At 52.9% G+C, this 8,478-nt stretch overlaps 1 long non-coding RNA gene across 1 annotated transcript; it reads right to left on the bottom strand.

Moving 5' to 3' along the window:
* Positions 1 to 534: 534 nt before the first annotated feature.
* On the bottom strand, positions 535 to 2,610 carry LOC134159949 (uncharacterized). Its single transcript, XR_009963371.1, has 3 exons — positions 2,354 to 2,610; positions 2,182 to 2,209; positions 535 to 1,491 (listed from the first exon to the last, which is right to left on the bottom strand). It is a non-coding gene; the product is annotated as an uncharacterized LOC134159949 (long non-coding RNA).
* Between the last annotated feature and the right edge of the window lie 5,868 nt (positions 2,611 to 8,478).

Here is an 8,478-nt window from a genome sequence, read left to right as displayed (position 1 = left end):
GCTCCTTTGCATCCAGCCTTGCTCCAGAAGCCAGACAGCACAGCATTTTCCCTTGTAATTATCTTTCCACCTTATCTCCCTGATGTCTCAACTAACCACGTGCTCTTGCTTTAACAGCTCTGTTAACAGAGTCTATCCCAGCCTTTGTGAATGTCTTCCAAGGCCTTTGTTATTAAATAGTAATGACACAGACTGTGCCTTGCTTTTGGTCTCAGAGTGCTCCAGTCCCACTTTCCATTGCTGAACTTTGCTCATTTATTATACATGACTTTGATTCCCGGTACCTCCTGGCTCTGCTGGACCCCTCTTGTGTACTCAGCCCATTTTGAGCACGGTGGGCAGGTCATGTCCTTCAGCATCCTCATACCAGTGTGACCAGTCCCCCACCATCAGGTTACTCCTTTCCTCCTGGTGTAAAGGCAGCACTGGCAGAGCTGCTTAGGAACAGCCTTGTCTTCTGGTGCCGTTTAATGAAAGCTGATACTTGTTTCAGAACACCTGTGATACCCTTCAGAACATCTGTGATACCCCTCACATCATTCCCCTCACCCCAGGAAGAGACAGAGCATCTTTTATACCCATGCTTATGCCAGCCCTAGTGCTGAACAGGATAATGCTGGTCCTGCAGGGCCCTGGGCTGAAGTCTCAGCTTTCTTCTATATAACCATCTGAAAGCAGTTTGTGCATCCTGAAAGAGGAGCTATAAAGACCCATGGTGCAATCCAAAAATCATGTTTCCTTTATTTATGCTCCCGACCCCATCCTTGGCTGCAAAACTTTGAACAAGTCTCTTGCTTTTCCCAGCAGACAGTAGTATCAGAGATGGGCATGGCCAATGCTTAAACTCTTTAGGAACAAGTGAACATGGATCTAAGTTTATGTTGGATGGGACCAGAGGAGGCTTTCATTAAGGGTGGTAGGACCGTAGGCAAAACTGGGCAGCTCCCAGGCTTTGGGACTTCAGATGCTGGGTGCGCCTGGGGCTATTAGAGCAAGGTAAATGGGTGGGAACAGGAGGTGATAGTGAAGCTTTTGAAATCGTTAAGTATCACAGTCAAAACAAGTTAGGTGCTAGCAAGTGAGGAGTTTTAGCAGGATATTCAAGCCTGAAACAGTCAGCGGAAAGATAAGCTTAATGCCCTGCAGTAAGTCCCACTGCCAGCATAAAACTTCCACTGCTTATCCTGGTCCCTTTAGTTTAAAGGAGGGGATAAGCTGGTTCTATGCCTTGTAAATTAACTGGCGGGATATATACACAGAGCTCCAAAAGCACCTGCAAGGGACAATCTGAAGGACACAGCTCCTGCTCATAGATCTAACCACTGGAAAGAAACCATGCCACTGCTGTGCAACACGGGAATGTCCTGGCAGGGGAGGATGGTGGGAGATGCAGCTTTCCTTAGGAGAAGGGCACTGATCTAGATAATGAGGCACCCTACATCCTCAGCACATTCCCTGCAAGCCGGGTAGGATGCGTTGATCTGCATTTCCCTAAGGGAAAACCACTGTGTCTGGCAAAACTCGGGGCAAAAGTGCATTTTGCATAGAGCAATGTTGGGTTTATGCACCCGAGGCCCGCTCCAGAGCACTTCGGTAGAAGATTCCCGAATAAATACATGAGGAAAAATGCTTATCAGGGACAACCCTTCTGTGAGATGGGCACATCCCACCTAACGCTGACCCCTAGCATGGGCCCTCGTCTGGTCCTTGTCACTCCAGGCACAACTCGGGCCATCAGGCAGCCCTGAGTGTGGAGGTATCCTCAAAGCAGTTCACCCCCCTCCCAATCCCTTCCTTTCCCCACCTTCTACCTAATCAATGGAGGAAACTGATGATGCTCCCAGCCTGGCTCCCACCTCCTGGCTGTGAGGATGCAAATGAAGCGCTGTCGGAGCTTGCCGGGTGCTGGGATACACAAGGCAGTGATTTCTCACCCCAGGCTCGCCCTCCCGCCCGGCACCTGATGGAGTTGCCACCTCCCCAGCTCCTCTTTTCCCAGGCAGCTCCCGGGTGTGGTGCCACCAGCAGGTTTTGTTTCTAGTGGCAAAGCCAGTTTAAGCAATTCCTGCCCCCGCGCCTTCCGTTGTGGCAATAGAGCTGTCTGCGGAGCTGCGTGGCCACTCGGGAGGCTGACGCGGTCACATAAAGAAGAACGCTTAGGAGGGGGGTATTTTTACCCACCTGGGTGATGGTGGGGTCAGAAGGGAGCCTGCAGAGCAGAGAGGACACCAAGGGACAGAAGGAACAACCAGCGAGGGGGAGAAAATCATCGGATGGTTTGGATTGGAAAGACCTTAAAATCATCCAGTTCCAATCCCCAGCCTCACAGGGAAGAAAGTCTGTTTGAGCTTACCTCAATCTCCCCTCTGGCTGGTTAAAGCCATCCTCCCTTGTCCTTTTTGACCTGGGGCACCAACCTCACCGGTTTCCTTATTTCTGGAGCAAGGAATTTCTGTTTCTGAACAGCTTGGAGAACAAAGGAATTTTGTCTTTTCAGCCCTCCTGGCTTTGCAGCAGATCCCATTTATAGTGGAAGAGACAATTGCCTCCCAACAGCTGGTGCTCCTAAGATAATCATCAGCACAGGGTGATGAAGCCCACCTGCCTCATGCCCCTGGGGGGGGAGAAGTTGTGATGGTTGACGTGTGCAGGGATAACAGCAAATCGAAACAGCTTCAAAACAGATTTGCTTTGCAAGCCTTTGCTCTGCAATGGCAGGGACGCAAAGAACAGCTTTGGTCTCCAAATGGGTGGTTTGCAGGTATCATTTATTGGACCTGCTCTCCGGAGAGTAAACTGAAAACAGATTGTGACAGAGAACAGGACGAGAGTTACCCACCTCTCAGACTTCTGTAGGTGACAGCATTCATTGCTGGCTGTCTGGCAGCCAAGAGCTTGGACTCTGCAGCTAGCAAGGTACTGAGGCCACCCTGCCCCACCTGAGCAGTTGCCCTCTCCGCTGGCATGGGAAGGGTCCTTCAGACTCCAAGCATTTCCCAGCCTTGAGCACCCATAGAGCAGGTCTCTGTGCCAGTGGCCGCTGTGGAAATGATGCGAAAGCAATGGTAAATGGGTGAACAACGGGGACCACGAAGAGCAGAAGGTATCAAGAATGACATTTTGAAAACATGGACTATTGTTGGTCCAGTTTTAGCAAGAGGCCGGGCTAGAGATCTCCAGAGGTCCCTCCCGGCCACCACTGCTGGGACAGAGTCACTGCTTTCCAGAATTCAGACAATTCCTGTGTTTTCTGAGACAAGGCATCACCTGAGCCTGGTCCCCGTGGCTCTAGCTAATGTGTCACATACTCACAAAGCAGCCAATGGATTTCCTGTGCCCACCTGCCTCACCAGGATTGCACCAGAAGTTATCTGGGATAAGCTGGCAGTCGCCATCAGTAAGGTGCTGTCCTCAGGACGTCAGAGGGATGCGAGACAACCATCTCAGATGGTTTCCACAGCTAGAGCCAGGCGAGTTGGGTTTCCAACTGCAGCCCGGGTTGGTTTAACCCGTTTGACAGAACCACCCAGCCCATCAGTGTTGGAACATGCAGGTGCATCCAGGCCGATAACCAGAACCATTGCCATTAGGCAGGCAATGAACCTTAATGGGATGCTGGGTGCAACCAGACCGCAGCAGATCCCAGCCAAGCCATGGAATCTGGCACGGGCAGTGCTGCAGCTCTCCAGGCCTGGCAGTGTTTGAGGGAGCTCTTGGGTGAGCACTATCCTTAGTGGTGACCTTCTTAGCGTGGAAGCATGGATGAGAAAGCACACATGCTTTTTAGTTGGCAGGCTGCTATTAGCCTAAACACACCATTAGCGCAATGCGCTTGAAGAAATCAAACTGTTCTTTTGGACTGAGTTTCTGTGTCTTGCAGGTTTTGAATGTCAGAAACCTTACCAAGGTGCTCTTCTACCCATTACTTGTGCTTTGCTCCCCTGCTCTTGATGTTAGGATCTCCTAGCATCAGGCTAAGCAGACGTGCCTGCTCTTGTTTCACCAGGAACCCTTCTGGGGCTTTGGCTGAGCTGAGCTTTTACAATGTGTGGATCCTGGCCAGCTTTTAGCCTGAGAAGGCACTCTGCCCACCTTCAGCAAAGCTGAACAGCACACTAGGGTTTGCTGTGTGAACCAGCTGTCAAGGATGAGTTGCATCTGCCCTGAAGGGAGCGGGAAGAGATGAGGCAGGGAATATCTATCCAAACAAGTTTGTACACACATATGATTTGGTAATATGCTGCCTAGAAGAGACTTGCAGCCATAGAATGGAAGAGTTTGGAGAGTACTTTAAGTATCACAGCCCTGTCCCTCCAAGGAGGGTGGGACAGGCATCCACCATGCACTCTGCGAGCATCCGGCTACCCCAACCCAACCCCAGCCGGTGCTGTGAGGACAGAGAACAGCTCAAACGCCGGGAGTTGCTGTCTCCTTCATTTGCCCTGCAGGAAATTCCTTAACGAGGCGACAATGAAGCTGTCAGATGTCATTGACTGCACATGGAGGATGTGGTGCATGCAGCCAGCAGCGCAGGAGGTGATTTCACAATGAAGATGTTTTCTGGTTCCGTGTTTGAAGAGCAAGCCCATGGTTCTTTTCCCAAGGGAAAGACACTGAGTTTTACCCGCACCAAGAATAAAACCATGGGTGATGCTCATGGTCAGGCTCTGAGCAGATGCTGCTCTCTGTTACGCTGCTGGCTTCTGAATAATCCTGGGGGGAAAGTAGCAAAGTGCTAAACACCATTAATAAGAGTCCATCTCTGGCCTTGAACACACATCCAGCACCATTTGCAGCCCCGCAGATCCGGTGCCCAGGAGGAATTAGCATGATCCATGATGGGAAGCTCTCGCCTCTCTGTGGCTGCTCCCATGGGACTGGCTTTAGCACATGAGGATGCTGCCAGATTAGTTTCCCTGCTGGAGCTGTTCTCTCCAGGGCTGCAGGAAGGGTTTGTTCTTGGGATGCTCTCCAGCAGCTTCTGGCACAGGGGGTCCTCCCACTGTTTCCACGCTGGTGTAGAGCAGAGTGAATCCTCTTCGATCAATGCAAAATCAGGTGTCAAACAGGAGTATCCAGCCCAGGCCATTTAATTCTCCCAGATCTAAGCAGGCTCATAATCTTCATCAGCGTTGCTTCCTGCTTGAAATGCTTTTCATTAGCTGCTCATTCAGCGAACACAACCACTTTGCTACCTCAGCAAAACACATGCCACACTTCTTGCTCAGCAGCACAAGGCAAACATTTTATTGCATTTTAATCACTGGCAGTTTCGGCAGTTGCTTCCTGGTCTCTGTATTTCTCCTACCCATCACACTGAGAAGCCTCTATAAACTCTGATTGCAGGGATGTGCTTGACCAAAAGCGATCCGGTGCCTCCTCAGCCTCCAAATCACTGCACAGCCTGATGCAGCTCCTGGGGAAGCTGAAGGCTGAAGCCTTGGTTACCTTAGTGCCCTTTTGAGCCAGTCCTGGAAGAAGGGAAACAGGCTGAGGATGGCTGTTTGGTTTGGTGGCAAAGGTTGGCTGGCCTGCCAAGCCCCTCGCCATGTCATCAATCCCTCTGTGACATTTCGTGTTGTTCCGATTTCTTGGAGCTGAAAGGTTTCAGAACATTTCAATGCCAAAAAGAAAACCCAAGAAGTTGTGAGCTGTGGAACGGAGAAATCCGTCCTAATGGGATTCCCTTTCCCAACCCAGCCATCGAGGAACCGGGCCAAGCAGACCAGAAACCCTCTGTGAGCACAGTGCAGCCTGATGTCAGGACAGGGTTAAAGCTTGCTCTGCCACCACAGCCTCAAGCCAAGAAGTGTCGAGTGACCAGAGAAGGGCACAGTCCCAGCCTGGCTGATGGGGCCCAGGACCTGTTTGCTGTTTGGTGCCCCTGATGGGGATGATGCTCGAGATCACCTACACTTTGCTCCTTTTCCCCATGACCCCACTGCTCCTCTCCCAGGCTCATTCTTCCCATGCCTCTGAGTCACAACCAGGGTCTAAAAGAATATTTGGAGCCTTGTGTCTTCATTTTCCTGTGTCTGGGGGTTTTCCAGCCTCTGATCCACACCCTTCACGCTGCTGCGGTGGAACTGGTTCTCCTCGCTTGGGTATGATCCTCAGCGTGCCCGTAATGCGCTCACAGCCCCTGCACCAAGGTCAACAGCTTTCTTCCTCTGTTCTGCTGTTATTTCTATGGCGAGGCAGAGGCAGGCAGGAGATGGGGCAGGGAATGTGGTTTAGATCCCCCATCAGCTGATGATCAGGCCGTGGAGAGGCAGCCGTAAACCAGCTGGGTTGGGACTGACAGAACCCATCACTGCCCAAGGACGGGATGGCGGCAGGATGGGACCACCATCATCCCTCCAGCATCCCTCCAGCCTTGGTTTCAGTGGGATCCTTCCCCATTTACCCGCAGGAAAATGAACGACAGGATCAGACAGAATGTGCCTGCCAGCTGTGGCTCATGTGCCATTCCCTATAGAAGAGGACAAACGCCATGTGCAGAACTCCCAAGGGAACAAGGACAAAGGCAGGGCCCTTCTCCTTCCCGCAGCGCTATCTAGGATCAGTCTTGCCTTCATGCAACACAATCCCCTCCGCTCCCCTGCCTGCCTCTCCCCGTGCAGAGTCATGCTCAAGCGATTCTGTTTCAGGGTAGCACTGAGTTAATTCGCCTGCAGCCCCGTGGGACTTCCCAGGCAGCGGGGCTTTTGCTGACTCTGCAGAATAACTCACCCCGGGTGGGGCGGGGGGCATCGGCGCGCCCCAACCTCTCCCCCGCATCACTGCGGGCTCAGGGTGCCCTTGGCACAGCGGCTGAAACCCCCGAACCCGGTGTTTTCCCCCATGCACTGATTCTGCTGCCTCCTCCTCCTCCCCCACAGCACCCTCAAGGTCACATTGGGAGGTTGGAGCGATCGGATGAAGGGAAAAGAAACAGCCCAACGCGCTGAAAACCGATCCCAGGCTCCAGTCCCAGCCTGTTCCCTTCGGCCCCTCTTGGCTCCCCCCGCCGCGCTGCCCCGGGGCCGTTTGCTCCTTGCCCCCGGGCTGCACTTCTGAGGCGGTTACGAAAGGAATTGTGCATTCAGGTATTCGAAGAACTGGCTGAGCCTTTTGGCCGCAGAGCGGGTGGGAAAGCTCAGTGCCTGCTCCTTGAGCACAGGATTGTGTAACCCTGGCACGCTGCAGGGCTCCTGCTGGCAGGTGATGAGAAACTGGGCACAAAACAGCCTCAGAAATGCCCAGCTCCATAGAGAAGGGCTTCGCTGCGAGCCCTGACCCTCCCTCACCCCACTCATAACCCAGCGGATGCTTCTCTGCCCAGGAGGAGATGCTCCGAGATGGAGCAGCAGCCGGAGTGCTTGTATCTGTGCTAGCAGTTTAAACATGCCTGGCACTGTTTCCTGGCCCTGAGGCCACCGACACAGAGCAATCTATTCAACGTTCTTCTCCTCCAAACCAGGATGGATGCAGCCAAGTGCACAGGGCAATAATATCAAATCCCCGTTAACCTTAAGCTCACGCCAGGAATTGTTTTGGAAAGCTCTTGCCTTGACCCAAAATCATGCCAGGGACCTGCAACCGTGGATACTTTTGATGGACACATCCTCCATGGCTGGGGCAGCATGTGCCAGGGGAGGCAGCCTGAGACTTGTGCTGAAAGGGAGCAGAGAGCAGGAGCAGGGGCTGTCCCCTAAAGCAGCCTCGGGGTAGCAAACTGCTTCCCATTGCCCCCCTCATCTCAGGCTGGTGGGGGCAAACAGCATCCCTTGGCTCTGCTGCAGCATGTTTCACACGGGGAAGGGATGAGGTCAGGACATGAGCAGAGTGAAAAGTCACTGGCAAGGCTGCACACGTCCCTGGAAATCCCTGCTGTTGTTTGAAGCTCTCCTCAGCATGCTGGGATTTTCCTGTCTTGTTTCCTAAAATCCCCACCATGTTTTCAGTGCTAAGAAGGTGGAAAGACAGAGTGTTTGTGCCCGTGGGGCGGGTACAGGGCAGTGGGACTCAGGAAGGAGCTCTGGTTTCACTGTTCTTCCTTATTGCTGATGGCAATGACACTACAGTCTCCAACAAGGTCATCTGAAGGTTGTTTCCCATCCCACTGCAGAGCTGAGGCTCTCCTGGGGCTGCCAAGAGGACTGAGCTGCACAAATGGGACATTCCCACCTCCCACCCTGCACAAAACAGCCCCAGGGTGAGCTCTGCCCTTGGGGACATCCCCTTCCTAAGGCAAAAATCCCTCTCTTCCCAAGGAAACCTTTCCTGATGCCCTGTGTCCAGGCTGGGCTCAGCTCCGCAGGGCCTCTTGCAAACCAGGAGCTTTAGGAAGTTTGGAGCAGGACCCACAGTGCATCCCCCTGCTTCTCCCTGGAAGGCTAACTAGGGGTTAACCTACACTAAGTCCCTCTTTCAGCCTGAGCATCCTGGGCAGGAGCATCCACAATAGGCTCCCCTCTCTCAGGAGTGCACTGAGCA

The sequence above is a fragment of the Pezoporus occidentalis genome, unplaced genomic scaffold, assembly GCF_034315485.1.
Source record: "Pezoporus occidentalis ecotype Australia unplaced genomic scaffold, CSIRO_AGI_Poc_V1 ctg153, whole genome shotgun sequence".
In the NCBI taxonomy this organism is placed as follows: domain Eukaryota; kingdom Metazoa; phylum Chordata; class Aves; order Psittaciformes; family Psittacidae; genus Pezoporus; species Pezoporus occidentalis.
The sequence above is the reverse complement of the archived record's forward strand: the minus strand, read 5'-3'. Positions and strand labels throughout refer to the sequence as shown.